Raw genomic sequence first — 21364 nt, forward strand, 5'->3', positions numbered from 1 at the left:
ATTTAACATATAGAAATGTAATCTGAATGCATCTTGTAAGAATAGAATGGATATACTGGTAATATTTTTTTTCAACCAAGGTAGAAAATCCTTCCCAGGAGCAGCAGATCATTGGGAAGGACATTACTGAGGGTCACAGGGGCTGGGAGGGGCCCTGAATGCTCTTCTTTATGAAGGAGAACACTGATGCAGACAAGTGGAAAGCTCAGCCCATGGTCACAGGTAATTCAGAGCGAATTCTAACTCCACCACTGATTATATATATATATATATATATATATATATATATATATATATATATTTTAATGGAAAACAGAAACCCAAGGATTAAACTTAATTAATTTTATTCATTTCCTATCCAGCCAAACTCATTAGCATAGCTGTCCATAGGAAGTGGAATCAAGTACTTTGTAATTCCGTGTCCCTCTTCCCTGACTTTCCAAGGTACAGAGGGTAGCAGGCATCACTAGAGAAATTCTTCATCAGATAACCAGCCGCTGGATTGGCAAGGAATGACTAAAACTTGTGACTCTAGTGAGTACCAAAGGTATTTTCACACTGGGCAAAGATAGGCTCATGTACAGGCTTTGGCCTGGGCAGCCAAGCCCTGAGCTTTTCATCTTACCAAGTAAGAGGTTCTATAACCTTCTAGGGCTATACTTTTTCTGTTAAATTTAGTGACTGGGCTGCAGGAAACTGTCACGAATTGGAAGTCAGAAAAGCAGGAGGTTATTTGAGACTTCTATATTTTAAAAAGGAAAGAAGGAATGCAGAAAGAAAGAAGGGATGCATCTTACCCAGAAGTGCCAATTTCTGACGCCCTGGGAAGCAGAAATCAGCTTCTAGATTCTTCTCTGTACTCTGTTGTCCTGGGAGAGAAAGAGAAGTCACTGTTGGTTACAGATTCCTTTTATAAATCACAGGACTCATGTCAGAAGAACAAAGTTTCCAGAAGCCATGGTGGCTGAGCCATAAATCAGACAGGCACTCTCCAGCTGCTTTAAGGCAATTTGGCGTTGCTGAAAAGAGAGAGAAAGCTGGCATGATGGGGAAAAGAGTTTGTGTCTCCCGTAGGACTGCTCTCTGTGCTTCAGGGGAGGGGTCACATTTAGCCAGGAGCAGCACACATGTGTGTCCGTGGGGAGCCCAGGTTCTCACTTACCCACGCCCAGCCACACTCCATGCCTGGTCATTATCCTCTGTTCCCCTGGAGGTGTGTTTGGTTCTTGTTTTATTTGCTTATTTTTTTTTCTGTACCTGCAATCCTCTGGCAGATGGTTTAATATCCCTGCAGAATTCCAAATAGCAATCTCAGAGTGCCTAAGCCAAGACTTTGCAGGCTTTCCTGATAGTAGGTCCTGAATCAGGTACCTGTGGGTCAAATAGGATGCAGTGTTAAGAAATACTGGATATGAATATTTCATTTCAATAAAACCGGTAAAAGATACAAGAAATATTGGGAGATTTCCCATATAGACCTTGACTTTTTTGCTTTTGAAAAATGAGAGATCTGGTCTTGATCCTGCATTTCAACTTTCCACTGAGACTGGAGCCATCACAGCACTGTTTTCCTTCTAGGTGGGAAACATTTCCAATGTGTGCATTTCTGCCAAAGGCACTAAGCCCAGCCCACTTCATCTGGTGACCCCATGGACACATTGCATGTGGCCCCTCTCAAAGCCTTCCTTGTATGATCTCATTGAACTGAGTTGCAGTGGATGGTTAGATGAGATGGGGGTAGGTGTGGTTGTTGGGAAGAGGGTGAAAGCAGAAGCAAGGCTGGCAGCCTGTGCAGGAGGCAGTCACAACTCCAGGCGAGAGACAGAATTGGGTGGCTGCTTGGAGAGAAGGGACCTTGTAGGAATCAAGAACATGCTAAGTTATATTCTCTGTCCAATTAAGTAGGCAAGGAAATGTGTGATGCAATTGAGGGTTTCCATCTAAAAATTATTAAAATGCAAAAAAAGGCAAACCTCAGTGTTTGGGTATTTCTGATTTGAGGCCAGCCGCCTACTTCTATGATGTCAGATGATGAGACATCACTCTGTTCGTGCTGGCTGGGACTGAGGGTTTTGAGTTGGGGCTCTTCAGTGGGATTTCATGGCTTTCCCGGGTAATGGTTGGCCATCAGCCATGGGCTCTGCATCCTTGCAACACTGTGAAGCCCGTGGTCATCCCCACGTGCTTTCTTCCCTCCCTTCCTAGATTCTTCTTTGTAGGCTCTCCTGTTTATGGAATTATTGGCTGTAGAGTTGGAACTGTGTCCAATATAATTGAGTTGGGAGAGAGATAAGAAGGGTTCTCCTCTTTTCCTTGCTTTACCTGTTATCTCATCAAAATATTTTGGGGCCAGAATTTGGGCTAGAGGCAGCTCTAAATCCTTAGGGTCCTAAGAGAGGAGCAGATTTCATATTGGTCATTCCTTACTGAGGACAGCTTTCACTTCTGAAAACCCAAATTTAGAAGGAGTCTATGATTCTTCCCCTGCCCATCACCCCTGACCCTCATACTTGACCTTTCTAGGAGCAAATCAGGTGGAGTTAAAGGGAATCCGTCATGGGTCTTCCATTTTAATGCCTGTCTGCCTCACTTTTTCCCATAAATGTAGTTCTGAAAAGTTGTTTTTGGTGTGTGTGTGTGTGTGTGTGTGTGTGTGTGTATAAAAGTAATATAATCACTTTCCTATCAGAGGTGATTTTAATAGGTAGGGGCCCTTTCTCGTTTAAATGAAATCACAGAATATAATAACTAAGCTTAAAGGAAAATATATGGTCTATAAAAATATGAACTTAAATTAGTTTATGGCATACTTCATACAGCATAATTCCTTTGTCCAGTGGAAGGGAAAGGAACTATGGACAGGGTTGCGGGATTATGGGTCAGATTTGAGAAAGAGGCTTTTTATTCACTGGAGGAATTAGGGGGTATTTTTCAAAATGTATGTTCAGAAGTGGGAACTCTAACAAACTCGATTGCAATTTCCTCTTTTTCTTGCTGCATTCTGACTGTCTAGATGATGAATTTCCAAGTGTGCAGCATGGTATCTTCCACACTTATAGCCGAGTCAGGTGAGGCAGGATGTGAGAAATGAGGTCGCGGTCCTAAGGCCCTCCTGTCTCTCTGTTAACTGTATGGGAAGGGGTGATGTCAGCCAACCTCGGAGTCAGCGCCCAGTGCTGCTAGCCTGTCTGTGTAACTGTGTGGCCTTGAACACGGGGAACGCCTCTGAGCCATGGCTCTCTCCTCTGTAAAATCAGGCCATCGATAGAACACCCTCATGGTGGCCAGTGGGGTTAAAGGAGATAATGCTAAGTAGGTAGCAACGCAGATCCCAGCACAGAGTAAGCATTCAATTAAAAAAAAAAAAAAAAAGAGTTGTTTTTTCCATGGTCTCTTTCTTTTCGGCCCACTCTAGAAGGACACTAAGGCATAGGCAGGGCCTCTCAAAAGTGCCCAGCCTCTAGAAACAATTAGAACCATTCAAAGCTCATGTAAATCAAGGCCTTTAGGAAATATATGTGCAATAGTTTCTCTCCCTTTGTAAATCTGGATTCCTGACCTAACACTGGTCTTGGTTCAGTTATGTAATTATCTGATACTTTGTTGTAACATAGGTGACTCATAGAAAGGGGCTTAATACCCTCTTAGATGAAAAAATGCCTCCCTGCTAAAACAAGGCAACAGAAGGGAATATCCAGCAGTTTCCATAATCCATTTAGAAAGAACATAAGCACACACACACACACACAAATCCTGGGAATCAGTGAGAATTTCCAACACACTTAGGAATTACCTGGGACATCAAACGACTGAGTGTGCACAGCCAGCCGTTTACTTGCCTGACTCCTGGGCTTGCACTGAGTGAGAGAAGGAGCTATGAGGGCACTGCATGAGGACCCACACAGTAAGTCTCCTTGAGTGCCGAACAGACTCAGAAACATGCCTTCGCAATGCATTTGGGGTCAACATTTTTCACAGTGTCGAATTATAACACAAGCCAGTGGAAAATAGGACTCAATTTACATGAGTGTATTTCTTTATATACATTTCAGAAATGTATTTAATTTGCAAGGGAGTCGGCCGAACTCAATGATGGGCAAGTAAGGAGAGAATAAGACAAAATGACATACAAAAATTGAGCAGGCCACTGGCCTCCAAAAGACAAAGAATCCATTACTCTGCCCTGCATCGGGAAAAGTCCCTCATTATCCTAGGCCTGTTCTGAAATATCCTCATAACCAGGGGATGGGAGGGAGAGAAATTCCAAAACTCAGACTCCACGCTATTCGTGTTGGAGCTTCATAACTCTTGTTGTAGGGATGTTTTTCTCCTACCTCAGTTATACATTTCCTCCTATTTTGTACCAACTGAGATGGATATTCATCTGACCATATTACCTAGAATAACTCCTTATGCCAGAGTTCCTCAAATGTGATCCGCCGGGTCCTAGTCCAACACAACATTTCCATGGAGATGTTCCCAGCCACTACGTTTCTGCTTCTGAGATATATACAATGCATGGGAACATAAGATTAAAGGTCTAGAGAAGTCCTGCAGCAAATAATGTATTACACTTCTTAAACCTGTGTGGTCCAAATTATTTGGGGGGCACGTCTAGTCACATCCCACAAAAACTATAACCCAAGGAATAAATTTTGAGAAACTCAAAGTCATCTGAAACTTCTTATGGTGAATTTGAGTCCATGGAATCTTAGCCCTTAAAGGTTTTCTCCAATAGACCATTTTGCGGCCTCTTATCAACCTTCTGAGAGTTCTCCAAACTTCTGTTGAGTTGTGCAGAGCCATTCAGAATCACTGTTTTGATAGGGCTCTGAATAATGTGAAATATGATAGTCTCTGCCTCCCTGACATTCCAACCCTTCTGAAATAGAAGTCTTTGAGAAAAATAACTGTAAAACTGGGTCTTATTGGTTCAAACTAGAGTATCTATTCCTTTTGCTGCAAATGTCCATACTTGAGATGCACTTCTCCAGACTGATAGCCTCTTGATGGCATTGCCTTGTGGTGTAACAGCCCGAGTTCTACACGTCTCATTAACAAAGTCAAAGACAATCATATGTGTCTCTATTTAGTTTTCTAACTAAACTAGATCTTTTTTTTTTTTTTAAAGTAGGCTCCACACCCAGCATGGAGCCCAACATGGGGCTTGAACTCATGACCCTGAGATCAAGACCTGAGTCGAGATCTAGAGTCAGATGCCTAACTCAACTAGACCTTTTAATGAGAATATTCAAGTGCCTTTACTAAATATCATATTTTAAAATCTTATTCACAATCTGAACAAGACTTAAAGAAAACTAGCAGTGAGCTATAAGTAACCAGGCTCGTTAGTCTTATTTTCCATGCTCCTAAATATTGTTTTCAAGATATCCTCCCATGGTGCTTCAGATGATGGTACCTCCCAGTTGGATCTGGTTCCTCCCATGCTGGGACTTAAGTTCTCTGGGCAGCTCTTTCTGCCAGGTGTTCTTTACGCTCTTACCTTCTACTCTGCTCACCCAGGAAAGGCCTGATGCTCATTGTCTACTCCTCCACCCCCTCCACCCCTTCTTGCATCATTTACTTTCTGTGTTTACAGGTAAAAAGAGAGAGGATGTAGTTGCTCTTTACCTCTTATTGCCTTTGTACCTGTTGTTCCTTTTCTGGACATCTTGGTCTGTGAGGAGTTCCTGATAGCCAGTCCTTTCTTATCTTATTGTCTTATTGTCTTATTGTCTTATTGGACAAGTGAACTGTGGAAAAGGTGGGCATCATACCTAATTCTGGGTCTGTCACTGACCTGCTGTGTGACCCTGAGCAAGTCGCCCAACTGGCACTCAGCAGATGGTAGCTATTGATATTATTCTTTGGCCCAGGGTCTCCATCTGTAACATGAGATGGTTGGATTAGGTGATTTTTGAGTTTTTGCTTGAAAATTCTGTGGATGCTTAGCTTATTCATTGAATGTACAGCTGGTTCCCTCGATAACTTGGCAAACATTATTGCTTGGCTTTTGCCACCCAAATGATCTTTTGTAAAGAGAGCCAGAGTTACTAAATTTCAACTTTATATAGAATCATTGAATTTCAGGGCTTACCCACTCCAGTTTCTTTATTTTATAGACAAAGATCAGAGCTTACCACTTACAAATATATTGAGCAGGTTATAGCAAAATTTTGAAAGGGATATAATCATTTTTATGTAAAACCAAGGGGGATAAATCTCTTCCCTCAGCTTTTCTCTTGCTTTTCCTCCTTCCCTCCTTCCTTTCTTCCTGCCTTCCTATTTTTCTTAGATGAGGTCTTAGTTATTAAGTGCTTCCAGATCTTCTTTATTTCACAGTTGCAAAATAAACATTTCTCAGTTTTGGCTGTGTCAAGTACCTTGGCATTATGATTGGAAAAATGTTGGGCATGGAAAGGCACTTCTATATTAAGGAGGAGCAGGGGAATGCAGACCAGCAAGGGTGCTAACTAGTATTCTCTGAGTCTCTGGCTCCCCATTTGCAGAGGGAGCATGTAGACAGAGGAAAGAAAAGGTGGTACAATTCATTGGTATCCTCAGATCAAGTAGAAGCTGATTTTTTCCACTTCTGGGGAGGTGATAGGGACCTCAAGGGCAGATGTTGGATTGTATGCCAGCCCCAGTGTGCTATGCAATGACTCTGGTTAGAAAGGTCTTGGTTGGATAGAAAGTATCCAGCTCTGCCCTTCAAGCTCAGCCTTGAGAGGTACAGCTACAAGTCCAGACCAGGGATCCCCCTGTGCTGGATCCCAGTCCTACATGGTTGTGCTGGATCCTAGTCCTGCATGGCTCCACTGGTCTTGGTGCTTTTTGGTGTCTGATCATCAGCCTTATTCCATTTGGCTTCCCTCCCTATTGCTAGTGTGCCTGATGAAGCAGCAGAACCCTGGACAGGGAAGGAAAGCTTATGTGGGCTCCTAATGCACTATTTGACCTTGAACAAATTGCTTGAAACACTTTATTATCTGACTTTTCTGCTCACTATGGAAAATTGTACAACTCAGAAAAATGCAAGGAAGAAAATAAAAGACCCCATAATCCCATAGCCAGAGACATTCAGTGTTAGCCTGTTTTGGGTTTTTCTTCTAGACTAGCTATGTCTCTGTCTCTGTATCTGTATCTGTATTTGTATCTGTACAGAGATCATATTGTATTTCATTTATAAAAACTTCATATATCTTTAATATTCTCATGCAATTATTACATAATCATTATTAGATACATCATTATTTGCTACTGTTTTGAGTTTTGACATTCAGGTTTCTGTTCTTCTAAATGATGCTACAGTGACTATTTTTAGTATGGATATCTGTCCACATTTAAGGATATTTTCTTAGGCTTTATTCTTGCAAAAGTCAAGAAAGATGAACAAATGGAGCAACTTATGTTCTAGACTCCCAACTTCCTCACCTATCATAAAGCACAGCAGAAACCACAATAATGGCAGCAAACACTTCCCCAGCATACCCTGTGCTGGGCCTGTTTCTAGGAGTTTTACATGTCCCAAGTCATTTAATCTCCCCAGTGGCCCTGTGGGTACCTCCCTGTCATAGAAGTAGCTTGTCCAAAGTGGCACAGTCTGTCAGGGTGGAGGTAGGATTCGACCCAGGTGGTCTGGCTCACAGTCCTTGCTCTGAACTGCTGTGATCATATGGCCCCTGAGGAAAGAACTAAACCCAGTGACCCCTAGGCTACCTTTCCTCCCAATGTTAGCTGCATTATCCTATCCTACACTAGCCATGTGCCCAGGTAACATGGCTGCCTGGTAGGAGTTCACCGGCTCCTTGAATCCTCTTCATCTGCCCATTTGAGTGCCTGATGAGGTTGGGGTCTCACATGTGAGTGGGTGTGAATGGGCACATATGTGTGTGTGCTTATAGAATCTTTGGAATGGAATGGAGCACGCAGAGAGAATGTGAAACAAGAAAGCCCAAGCAATCTATTGGCAAAACAATAAGACACGGGCCATCTCTGCTAATAGCTATAGATAACATCATGGTTTCCTTTTTATCTTAAGGTTCTCAGGCTCCTTGGCTGGGGAATTTGTCATTTGATAATTGGACTGTCACCTCAGCGCAGCAGGGCTGGGATTGGATGTGGCTGTCTGGCACAACCCCATCCCAAAAGCACGTGTCTGCACTTATGATCTGAAGGGCACCTCCCCTTCCCAAGCAAGCTGCGCCCACATTGTCAAGAGCATTGCTGGGTATGATCATCCATCCTGTGGGGAAAGAGGTCATTGACAGACTCATCACTGCGACAACATGTCCATGCTGCTTTTACTGCTTGCTCAATAGTGAGATTGTGGGGCTCCTTGGGATTCTGACTTAGTAAATCTGGGAGAAGCTGCGACGTGTGCTCCAAGCAGTTACCTTCCTGAGGTTTGTGAAATCTTAGGCAGTGGGTCTCAGCCCTCATAGGGCTTCAGAACCATAGAGACACTTTTAAAAAAAATACCACTTCCTTCTCCCTCTGCTGTCTTGTTCCCTCTCCATCTCCAACTTGAATAATTTATCTGGGATGGAGTCCTGGTGCAGCATTTAAAAAAAAGCTTCTCAAGAGACTTTCATGTGCAGCTGGAGTTGGGAACCACTAGTCTAAGAAATTCTGGCAAGAATAATTTTATGCCTTTACATTTAAGTGCACTTCACATTTTACAAACCTTTTCCACAATTGAACATCACAACAATCCACTAAGGTCAGCAGAGCAGGCATTTTTATGATTGATCCTGGTCCAGAGACGTTGACTAAGTTGCCCAAGGTTGCACAGCTTCTCCCTCATTCAGCAGCACCTGTTCTCTGCCCAGCCCAGGCCAGACCTGCCAGGCCCTCTGGGAGGGGGCAGCCTCCCCTCCCCTTAAGATCTTCTAGGATCGGGATCCCTGGGTGGCGCAGCGGTTTGGCGCCTGCCTTTGGCCCAGGGCGCGATTCTGGAGACCCGGGATCGAACCCCACGTCGGGCTCCCGGTGCATGGAGCCTGCTTCTCCCTCTGCCTATGTCTCTGCCTCTCTCTCTCTCTCTCTGTGACTATCATAAATAAATAAAAATTAAAAAAAAAATTTAAAAAAAAAAAAGATCTTCTGGGTTCAAGTCATCTTAGCTTCCATCAGCTGCCTTGTAGTGTGGATGCTGGGGAGGCTCTTTCTGTTCATTCTCACCCACATCCTTTCTTTGCAGCTGCTCTTCCTTCCTAGAGAGCCTCCTTGTGAAATGTGTAGTTATGATTTCCTCCCCTCCCTGCTGAACAGTTAGATAATGGCTCTGAGAGACAGAAGCCTGGGGACCTGGACGGTGCCAGTCACCCACAGCACCCTGACCTCAGCCTCCATTCTAGCCCTTCACTGCTGGCCCTCTGCAAAAAGCACAGTGCATGGCAGGAGCAGGGAAGCCCCATCCACCAGCAGCTGCCTGGGGATACATTCCCTTCTCCCCAGCTGTCACCTCCCATCCTGAATTCTCACACTCACCCCCCCAAATTTCTCTCCTTTACACCTACCCACCCTTCCATTGGCCCCCCCCACCTGCACCCCCACAGCCTTAAAGCCCACCTGAGTCCTTCCTGTGAGGCTGTTCTGAGGACTGGCGGCCCTTGCAGTGGTGAGTCCCCACTCTGGACATCTGGCTGATTGGAGCTCAGCAAGGTGGAGCAGGGAGAGAGGAACATAACCAGGTAACCGCACACGCTCCTCCACGGTCCTCCACCCAGCAACCCACTAATGGCTCAAACTCTCCTGACACAAACCAAGGACTCTGGCTTCCCTTTACTCTTCTTGTTCAAACCTTTTCCCTTGCACAGGCTGTGTCCTGGAGCGGTTCCCAGCGACTGCAGGCTCTCGGTGTCAGGCTCCTGCAGCCTCAATTCCTGGGAGCGCTGCTGGGCGCGGGGGCGGGGAGGAGGTGGGGCTTTGCCTTCGCAGCAGTGCGGGCAGCAGAGCTGCGTGTAAATCTGCCCTGGGCCAGATTCCCTTCCCTTACCTATTCAGCAGCCTTGTGACTGAGAGGCAGCTGCCACCCCGCAGATTCCTGCAGCAGTCTTGTCTTTCCCTCTGTTAGGGCCTGCCCACTGCGGTTGTTAGCTGATTTGGGGGGTTGGTGTGGAAGGTCAGTCAACATCCTCAATGACATTTGATCCCCCAGGACTGACTTTCAGGAAAGGCACGTTCTCAGCTAGCAGGGATGGCTCTCTCCTCTCCTCCTCTCCTCACCTCTCCTTTCCTCTCTCTCTCTCTTTTTTAAGATTTTTATTTATTTATTCATGAGAGACACAGAAAGAGAGGCAGAGACACAGGCTGAGGGAGAAGCAGGCTCCCTGCAGGAAGCTGGATGGGGGACTCAATCCCCAGGGCCCCAGGGTCCCGACCTGAACTGAAAGCAGATGCTCAACTGCTGAGCTACCCAGGTGTCCCTGGCCCCTTCTCATACAACAACCGTATGTGGCTTTTCTGCCCCATCAGAGGATCTGGAAGGAGGGGAAAGGGGTGGATGGACAAGCTCTCCTTTCTCAAAGCAAGGGAAGCAGTGGTGAAGTTTCCCATGGTCAAGAGAGACTGGCTTGGTGAATCTTCACTGTTCTGGTTGGATGTTGTGGCATAGATGGTTGTTAAGAGCGTCCAAGGGTCGTTTACAGTTGCCCCTTTAACTGCCCTGTCATCCACAAGACTGAGCCTCCAACAGCTAAATCAATACTTTTGAAGTCCTGATTTTGGTGGATTGGAGGAGGGTTGACTTTGAACCAGTCTGAACCTCTTTCCTAGAAACTCTCAGTTGGGTCCGATCAGTCTGGGCTAGCCTCTCTATGGAAGAGATGGAAAACCTCCTAGCCATAGGAGCTAGAGGGTCTCATCTATTATCCAGATTCACTTTTTCACTGTATAATGAAAAAAAATTGAGGCCCTGAGAAATCACGTGATTGGGCCAAGGCCACATGGCTGTTATGGCTACTTTATTACAGAACTGGTTTGAAGTCCCACGTGTTAACTCACTCTCTGGACTAAGTGATGCCTCTACAACTAATACCCTGTGAAAGCTTGTGTTCCACTCAGACTTTGAAAAAATCCTAGTAGCCAGGCCTGGCATGGGGACTTCGTACTGACCTAGGTCTGAATCCTGCCTTTCCCACTCAAAAGCTTTGGCTTTGACTGTGGGCACATTTCTCACTCTCTTGAGGCTGATATCTTAACTGTAAAATGGGAATCATTATACTTATTTCAGAGAAATATTGCAGATAAGATCTGCTTAGCACATAATCATTGCTTGATAAAAGAAAGAAGGCTTCTTGGCCAAAATACATAATAGTTTCCTCTTTCCCTGTGCTCTAATTCTGTAGCTGGTTTGTTTTCAGAATTATTTAGCACCTTCACGCTTAGCAGTTGGGAGAACAGGGGGCTTTCTTTAGCCTTTTCTTCAGACCCCAAGGGGGATGGCCCTGACAGAGCCTGGGGCCCTTATCATTCCTCTCAGGCTTGGGGCAACTCAGATGTAGAGAGGGATGTGGTAAACCTGGCAATTTGAAAGAAACAAGTACCTCACTGTTACTCTTTTTGAGGCTTGTGAAATCTGTTCAGCTGTGATCTAATCTTTATTAAAGGACTGCTCTATGAACCCCTACCCCACCTCTCAGGCTGGCAGGGGGCTCACTGAGTCAGAGCATGTGAAGAGTATAGGAGCACAGCTCGTAGAAAGGGACTCCTCAGGCCTGGTCATTTCTGAGACCATGGGCATCGGCCTGTTGACCCCTGAGACAACGTGCCTTTTGAAACACTTTTGAGAATGGCTGGGGAGAACACTGGCTTATACCTCCTGACAGCTATGCCTTGTGACCTCACAGAAAGAACTTTTGCTGGGCTTGCAAGAGAAAGCTGCTCTTTTCTTGTTGTGTCCTTTATACCTTAAATCACCATTTCTGAGCTTGACTCCTGGTCGTTCACCTCTTCCCAGAACAAATCCCCATGGAATGTCCAACTCACCAGGGCCAGAGAAGAGCCTCTCTCCACCTCCCCGTGAATTCTCATCTCTCTCAATCCTAAACCTCCTTCAAAGACTACCCAGTTCATATCCAGCTTCCTTCATGAAGTCTTCATATGGACTGGTCTGCTCATATTGCATTTAGTGGAGGTTACCTTGTATTGATATGTACATTTTCAGATTCTAGTCCTCTCTACAGATACATATAGTACGAGTTCTTTACCTCAAAGGGTTGGCAGCCTACTTAAAAAAATAGATGCCTTGGGGGTACCTGGGTGGCTCAGTCAGTTAAACATCCAACTTTTGATTTTGGCTCAGATTATGATCTCAGGGGCCTGGGACTGAGCCCTACATTGAGCTCCATGCTCAGTGGAGACTGCTTGAGGATTTTTTTCTCCCCTCTCTCTCTGTCCCTCCCCCTGCTCACTTTATCTTTCTCTCTAAAATAAATAAATCTTTAAAAAATGTGTCTTGGGGTGCCTGGGTCGCTCAGTTGTTTAAGCATCTGACCCATGATTTTGGCTCGGGTCATGATCTCAGGGTTGTGAGATTGGGCTCTGTGCTGGACATGGGACCTGCTTAAGATTCTCTCTCTCTCATACTGTTGGCTAAAACAATTCACTAGGCCAGTCCAGACCTAAGTAATGGGGAAATAGACTTTGCCTTTTGGTGGTGGAAGGAGCTTCAAAGTCATATTGCAAAGGGCAGAATGGAGAATTTGAACCATTTTGGCAATCAGACTGCCATTGCCATGTTAGGGCTCAGAGGATTCCATTCCCTGAGACTTGCTTGTCTCCCCTCTCTTTCTTACAGATGGCTGAAGCAACATTTCCAAGCACCATGCCCTCATACCACAGAGTCCAAAGGCAAGGAAAGGACAAACCTTTCTAAGAATAAGGAAACCTCCAGCTGTCTCCCACCAACCTCTCTTAGGCCACACTTAGGACACATGCTCATCCTAATCAATTTTGTTAAAAATGGGTAAGATTATTGTTCAACATAGGGCTGGGGAGGGCCCCAACTTCTTTGAAGTGCTTGACTTCTAGAAATCTGAACAAAATTGGGGTTCTGAGAGCAAAGAATCAGGGGTGAGGGATGACAGCTGGGCCAGGAATCAGCAGGGAGTGGAGGAGGCAACTTACAGAGTATCTTGTGCCATATGCGTCTTTCTTTCTTTCTTTCTTTCTTTCTTTCTTTCTTCTTTCTTTCTTCTTTCTTTCTTTCTTTCTTTCTTTCTTCTTTCTTTCTTTCTTTCTTTCTTTCTTTCTTTCTTTCTTTCCTTTCCTTTCCTTTCCTTTCCTTTATTTTCTTTCTTTCTTTCTTTCTTTCTTTCTTTCTTTCTTTCTTTCTTTCTTTCTTCTTTCGTATTTTGGGATTTAGTTTCTTTTAACATACGGACCAAAACACACCTAGTTTTTGCTTTGTTTTATTTTGTTTGGCTTCTTGTTGTTTTTTTTTTCCTTTTTCTTTCTTCTTTTCTTTTCTGGGCAAAAATGATAAGATGGAGAAACTCACCCCAAAACAAAGAACAGGAGGTAGTACTCACTGCCAGGGATTTCATCAGCATGTATATAAGTAAGATGTCTGAACTAGAATTTAAAACAATGATTAGGCGCACCTGGGTGGCTAAGTGGTTGAGTGCCTGCCTTCTGCCCAGGGCATGATCCTGGAGTCCCGAGATCTAGTCCCACATTGGGCTCCCTGCATGGAGCCTGCTTCTCCCCTCTGCCTGTGTTTCTGCCTCTCTCTCTCTGTGTGTGTCTCTCATGAATAAGTAAATAAAATCTTTCCAAAAAATAAATAAAACAATGATTATGAAGATAGTAGCTGGGCTTGAAACAAAGCGTAGAAGACACTAGAGAATCCCTTGTTATAGAGATAAAAGAACTAAAATCCAGTTCGGCTGAAATAAAAGTGCTATTACTGAGATGCAGTCCCAAGTGGAAGCCATAAAATGAGGATCAAGGAATCAGAAGAGTGAATTAGTGATATAGAGGATAAAGTGATGGGAAACAAGGATGCTGAAAAGAAGAGTGAAAGAAAATAAATAGATCACAACAATAAACTTAGGGAACTCAGTGATTTCACAAAGTAAAATAATATTCATATTATAAGAGTCCCAGGAGATGAAGAGTGGAGAAAAAAAGACAGAAGGTTTATTTGAAGAAATTATAGCTGAGAACTACCCTAATCTGGGAAAGGAAACAGGCATTCAAGTTTGTAAGGCGCAGTGAATTCCCCTCAAAATCAACAAAAATAGGTCAACACCTCAACATATTATAGTGAAACTTGCACATTATAAAGAGAAAATCCTGAGAGCAGCTCAGGACAAGTGGTCCTTAACTTACAAGGGTAGACACAAAAAGGCTGGTAACAGACCTGTCCACAGCGACCTGGCAGGCTAGAAATGATTGGCATGATATATTCAACATGCTAAATGGGAAAAATATGCAACTAAGAATACTCTATCCAGCAAGGCTGTCATTCTAATATACGTTTATATTAAGCCTGCATGTGTTAGGATCTGGAGAATCAAAGGTGAGCAGAGCGTTAATGTTTTTAGGAGGGAGATTATAAGAGATGTCAGACACATGTAAGCAACCGACTGTAGTACAGTGTAATGAGTGGTAGACACTGGGGGTCAGGCTTTCAGGGTATTCATGAGGGCCTAGATCCTGCCCTGGTGTTCTTCACTCATCATCACTGCTTTCTGACTAAGGGAGTGAAGTGCAAAGAGAAGTGCAGGAATCAAGATACAACTTTATTATTATCCATAGTAGTACCCAGTTACCTGCAACTCTGGAGTAGCAGGCCAAATTGAAACACTGTTGAGACCACAGACAAATGTGTGTGGGGGGTCTTTATTCCGATCTACCTTGGAACAAGCTTTCTTGAGGGTCACTTGCAGGAAGGAGGGAAAGAGCAAGACTCCAAGGTGGATGTAAGCCTACTTTCTCAGCTGGTTTCATAGACTGAGGGTCACATGGATGGAGAAGAAAGTAGCCTGCTTTGACCCAAGGAGTCAGGAACTGAAAGATGGGTTGGTTATGCAGGCTGATTTAAGGCATAGCAACTCTGCTAACTAGTAAAATGCAGCCCAACAAATGTTTTGGGCTCTACCCTTGTGATTAGGAATATAGCCTTCCTTAGAGGCCATATGGGGAAAACTATAGAAGTGCTGCTGTTGAGTCATGCAGCAGGCACTCTGAGTAGGTAGGAAGGGCCATGAATTTTTCCTGGGGAAAGTGTCCCAGGGAAGTGGACACGTCAGCCAACCTTGCAGGAGGAGTCAGAGTTTTCAATATCAAAAGAAAATTCTTAATAGGAGGAATGGCTTGAGGAGAGGCACAGACCCTGAGAAAGGGATGATGTGTCCAAGGAACTGGGGGTGTGGGTCACATGGGGGGATAAAAGAGCATGGGGGGGCTGGACTCAGAATGTGGTCTGAGTTGGACTCAGACTGTGAAGAGTCACAAAGCAAGTAGAAGTTGAATTCATTCTGAAGGTAGTGAAGGGGAGCAAGCAAGAGTTTTAAGTCAGAGGCATAGCAGGCTCCGATCCCGTTTTGGAGGGATCCCTTTGGCTGGAGTAGAAGCAGCAATGGTAAAGAGACTACTGGTGGGGACCTGAGTCCACTCGAGTCAGGACAGTCTGACACAGATGAAGTAAAAAGCAATCAGTAAGGTATTTGTGGCATAAAAGAAAATGTGATAAACTTTGCTCCAAAAGTGTTACTAATATTACACACTCAATTGTTTGGGAATACATGGACACTTTTGCAGTGTTTCATAGCAGAGATGCAATAATTAAAATCTGATTTTGCAAATGGAAAAAAAAAGCAGTCCGACTTTTGGTCAGTTTTATTACTGCTTTTAAATCATCTGCCTGTAGGAGGGCAAACCTCTCTCAAGGCACAGCCTTGGTGTGCCATGGATGGAAGGTTCCTACAGGAATCTAGTCTAGAAGAGATTATAGTCACTTACCGAGCATGTGCCCAGAGCTCATGGATGGATGGGCTAAGTGTGCAGTTCAGAGGTGGATTTGTTTTTTTTTTTAATAATAAATTTATTTTTTATTGGTGTTCAATTTGCCAACATACAGAATAATACCCAGTGCTCATCCCGTCAAGTGCCCCCCTCCGTGCCCGTCACCCATTCACCCCCACCCCCCGCCCTCCTCCCTTTCCACCACCCCTAGTTCGTTTCCCAGAGTTAGGAGTCTTTATGTTCTGTCTCCCTTTCTGATATTTCCCACACATATCTTCTCCCTTCCCTTATATTCCCTTTCACTATTATTTATATTCCCCAAATGAATGAGAACATATAATGTTTGTCCTTCTCCGATTGACTTACTTCACTCAGCATAATACCCTCCAGTTCCATCCACATTGAAGCAAATGATGGGTATTTGTCGTTTCTAATGGCTGAGTAATATTCCATTGTATACATAAACCACATCTTCTTTATCCATTCATCTTTCATTGGACACCGAGGCTCCTTCCACAGTTTGGCTATTATGGACATGGCTGCTAGAAACACTTGGGTGCAGGTGTCCCGGCGTTTCATTGCATCTGTATCTTTGGGGTAAATCCCCAACAGTGCAATTGCTGGGTTGTAGGGCAGGTTTATTTTTAACTGTTTGAGGAACCCACAGTTTTCCAGAGTGGCTGCACCATTTCACATTCCCACCAACAGTGTAAGAGGGTTCCCTTTTCTCCGCATCCTCTCCAGCATTTGTGGTTTCCTGCCTTGTTAATTTTCCCCATTCTCACTGGTGTTAGGTGGTATCTCATTGTGGTTTTGATTTGTATTTCCCTGATGGCAAGTGATGCAGAGCATTTTCTCATGTGCGTGTTGGCCATGTCTATGTCTTCAGAGGTGGATTTGAAAAGAACCTTTGTATTTGGGGTTTTGCTGTGCCAGGCTTCAGAAAATTCCCTTCTGAGAGTTTCTTACTAGTAGAAAATGTGCACACCCACTGGGAAGGCAAGGAGCAGAAGTGGGATGGGAGTGGTTGTCATCATTCCACAGACCTCAGGGGGCAGAATGTCACAAATTACATCTCTTCTGGTCATACTGGTCTCCCCTTCACCCTCTCCAGGAGCCTGAGAAGCTCTCTCTGGCCTGTTCGGATGGGGTGGTAAGGAACAGTATTTCTTTTGTTCCTAGAACTTCCTCCATAAAATAATTAGAGCCACCAGCAAATAGCTAAGGGGAGATGTTTGACAAATAGGTGTGTCTCACCTTTTGGAGTCACTTGAACCATCATTATCATGTTCATTTGGGCTGTACTTGAAAAGCCATCAGAGTTCTGGGAAGTGCTGCTGCTGTCCTCACCTTCTGCCCTCCATGGATAGCACCATAGCACCTACAATACTCATTGGCAGCATCGCTGTGTGATCAGCGCAATGCTATTGTAGCTTTCCCTGGGCAGCAAAGGCAGGGGCAGAGGCTTCTAGAGAAGCCTGGAGGGGTGGAGGCTGGCTGACAAAGAGTTTCGGTTTGTTTCTAATTAAACCTATTTGTCAAGAGCATCGCTAATTCTATAATCTTGAAGTCTGAAGCAAGGAGTCCATGTGTGGATTCAGGAATTCCTTACTTGATGTCATAGCCATGTTCCTCATTGCATTTTAGTGTCGATTTATCTAAGCCATGACATCTTTCTCTTGCTAAAAGAGCCAGAGAAACACCTGGATACAGTAGACACTTGCTATTTTTTTCATTTGTTTCTTTGGGGTCTTATTTGTTTGTGGTCATATCTATTTGCTGTTGACCTGCTGCTTGACTTTGAGCAGAGCACCTCTCTGCTGTATCTCAGTTTCAGAGTTACTGTGAAAGTAACAAAAACAAGATGAATTACACATAGAATGTCGTATCACAGGTAAACGTGAAGGAGTCATTTAGTTTTTATGTATTATTTGTATTTGCAGGAAACTGAAATGATTCATTGGAAATCTGGTGATTATTCTTAGGTCTGCCTTTACATAGTTCATGTCCAGCTTGTACAGTTTTAGGTAGTATCCATAAACAGTGGAAAATCTGCAGTTATTTGGTTAATTTAAACAATGGGTCTGACCTTGATTAATTTGACACTACTCAAGTGAGCCAAAAACTTGCTTTCAGATCATAATCCTTGCTTGGAAATTAGAGAAAATAGTCATACTCAGGGGGCTTCCTGCACCCACTTTAAACCAAGGCTCTGTTCAGCCACTTTTCAGGTGTTTGGCTTCAAGTCAGAGCTATTCGTGGGAAGTGGGCTTTCTGGTGGTTATTTTACTTCAACCAGCAGTGAACCAATGGAAGAATTCTCTCTGTGGTGTAAAACCAGAATTGAGAATTTCAAGTCTGGACTGGAAGGTAGTGTGGTTCAGTAGAAGAATACAGACTTGATGTTTTGGTATACTGGTTCCATGTACCGGGCTGTGTGATTTGGGGAGAATTATTTCAACTCACAGAAAGTCAGTTTCCTTATCTGTGAAATATAGAAAATAATGTCTATCCCAAAGGATGAGTAGGCTAATTCGTGAGATAGCATATTTAAAATGTCCTGAATACACTCAGTAATTGATTAATGTCAAAGGTAGCTATTACTATAATTAGGCTCTACAGATTAGGTGGTGGTGGTTCTGCAATTAATTGGGTTCAGTTAGTTTTCTTTTGGTTACAAGAGACTAAAAATCTGGCTCAAACCATCTTATTCAAAAAAGAAAAATTCATTAACTCATATAACTTTAGCCAAAATTGGGCTAAGTTGGCAGAGCTACGATAAGAGCAGGGTGAAACATGGCAAGGTGTAGAGAGTGAATGACTCCTCTTCAGTAGGGCCACCACATTTAGCAAATAAAAATACCCATACCCAGAAGTTTGATAAAAACCCCAACTGCTGAGTTTTTGTAATTTATTGAAAAATGCCGAATACAGGACATTTAGGGTGCCCTGAGAAAACCAATACAAGAAGCAGGACAAAAATCATTAAATATGAGACATATCTTGTAATATACAAGATGCCTGGCAATGCTTCTCCTTGGGGTATTGACACCAATGAAATTTATTTTATTTTATTTTATTTTATTTTATTTTATTTTATTTAATTTATTTTATTTTATTTTATTTTATTTTATTTTATTTATTATTTGTTTTTTTTTAGACACCAATGAAATTTTACTCAGACTTGTAAACAGTGTTTACAACTAGTACCAGTAGATTCAATTCATTTTATCCTCATATCAATCAAATTAACCAGAGCTTTTGCTGGAAAATTCACAATAAGTCTAATGTGCTTACTACGTTACTTGAAACTGATAAAATTCTTTTAAAGAGTTTGGCTTAAAAAATAATAAAACTGAGCTTTAGGTACCATGTGATCCAGGAGGTAAATTTTGTTTGTCTCTCTTGATGTAATTTTGCTGTCCATGTTGGCTTCTAATGGCACTAAGATGGCTAGTAACCCTAGGCACATATTCTTCTGTTTTCTAGTCCAATAAAAAGAGTATTTCTCTTGACCTGACAAAATCCACAATCTGATTTTCATTGATCAGAATTCTATCTCATTCTCTTATCTGAACAAATTATTAGGCCAGGGGAATGGCATGTTCTGATTGGACATATCAGGATCACATGCTCTAAGGTTGGAGTCAGTTTGACCTAAAGCATGTGGACTGAGCATGGGATCTGGAGGTAATTTTCCCGAAGGAAAACTGGTGCTCTGTAACAAGAAGAAGGGACAAAATAGATGGTAGGTAGAGAAAAAAATAACTCCCTCAATCCCAAACAAAATGAACAACAATAGCAAATATCTACCATATCCAGGTGTTTCTGTGGTTCTTTTAGCCAGAGGAAGATGTCATAACTTAGATAAATCTACACTAAAACATGATAAGGATCACATCTCTGACTTTAGGTAAGTAATTACTGAATCCATACATGAATTCCTTGCTTCAAATTTCAAGATTATAGAATTATCAATGCTTTTGCATACTTCTTTCTTAAAAAGTTTGAAAAAGTACTTTGAAAAAGTACTTTTTCAAAATTGCAATATAATTATTGTTTCATTCTGATTATTAAGATAATATATGCACAAAGGGATATAGAACAAAGTAAGTCACCAATAATCTCATAAGCCAAAGATAGCTCCTGTCAATATTTTGGTATAAATATTCCAGATGTTTTTCATGTATGTGTGGGTGAGAGATGGTGTCTTGCAACAAATAGTTAAAAATAAAATCAAACTTAAAAGTACTTTATTACTCTTTTAAATTTAACAATATGTTCTGGACATCTTTTCATTCTAATAAATATAGATTCTAAAAGTTACAACTTTAAGATCGCATACATTTGAACAAAAATACAACTGTTCAACCACTCTTGCCTTAATTTTTCATGATTATGAGCAAACATTGATGAAATATCCTTACCTGTATATTTATTATCTAGTGATTTCTTGTGACTAACTCCTACAAGTGGAATTGTTGTGCTAATACTTACGTTTAAAGGCTTTGACATGAATTACTAAAATGCCCTCCAGAAAGCCATGCCTGCACTGGGTAGCATTCCCAGATAAAATAATTAATTTATCCAATTAATTTGAATTCCAAATAAACAGTGAATAATTTTTTATATAAGAATATTCCAAATGAGTGAACGGTTTTTTTTGTTTGTTTTTTGCACCACCGGAGCTGCCCTGTTTTCTTTTTAGTTTAAAAAAGAAAAACATTTAAAGAGGAAAAAAAAAGAGTATCCCAAATACTGCAAAATCATCTGAGATTCGAATTTAACTGGGATCCTTTTTTTTTTTTTTAAACATTTGAGGGTTATTTTAATCAATTTAGCAGCATCACTGAGTCTACTGAAGTTCTAGGCAGTGTATGAAGCACTGGAAATACAAAGAGAAGCACAATAGATTTTCTTTCCTTAGAGGAGGAAAGGATCCTGTATTTTTATTTGCTCAATCTGGCAACTCTAAGACTGGGTATAAATCTCAGTTCACAAATCCAGTAGGGCTCTGCCGCCTCATTGTCAGGCTGGGAACCCCACGCCTCAGGTCTGGCCACCTTGTGTGCTCAACAACCATTCCCTCCAAAGTCTGGCAGTGTCCAGGGATGCAGCCATCTAGTAGCATGTGGATTCCTGCTCTTTTCTTATCCTTGACTTCTAACCTTCCCCGCCCCCCCCCCCCCACCAGATGTAAAGGAGTCTCTGCTTCTCATATTGTATTAGCTGCTAGGGCTGCTGTAAGGAAATAGCACATGCTGGGTGGCTCGAACAACAGAATTTCATATTCTTACAGTTCTGGAGGCTAGAAGTCCATGATCAGATGCCAGCAGGTTTGATTTGTGGTGAGATCTCTCTCCTAGTTTGCTGACCACTACTTTTACAC

The 21364-nt window shown here is 42.8% G+C and overlaps 1 protein-coding gene across 2 annotated transcripts in view; it reads left to right on the top strand.

Moving 5' to 3' along the window:
* The window catches only part of GALNT8 (polypeptide N-acetylgalactosaminyltransferase 8), a 134681-nt gene that overhangs the window by 102030 nt on the left and 11287 nt on the right, over positions 1-21364 (top strand). Inside the window, exon 11 of one of the 2 annotated variants that reach the window (XR_005379759.1) lies at positions 12803-12970. The exons of the other annotated variant lie outside the window; for it this stretch is intronic. The gene's annotated coding sequence lies outside the window, so the exon portion shown is untranslated. The remainder of the gene's footprint in view (positions 1-12802; positions 12971-21364) is intronic. 2 annotated transcript variants of the gene reach the window in all.

The sequence above is a fragment of the Canis lupus genome, chromosome 27 (assembly GCF_011100685.1).
Source record: "Canis lupus familiaris isolate Mischka breed German Shepherd chromosome 27, alternate assembly UU_Cfam_GSD_1.0, whole genome shotgun sequence".
In the NCBI taxonomy this organism is placed as follows: Eukaryota; Metazoa; Chordata; class Mammalia; order Carnivora; family Canidae; genus Canis; species Canis lupus.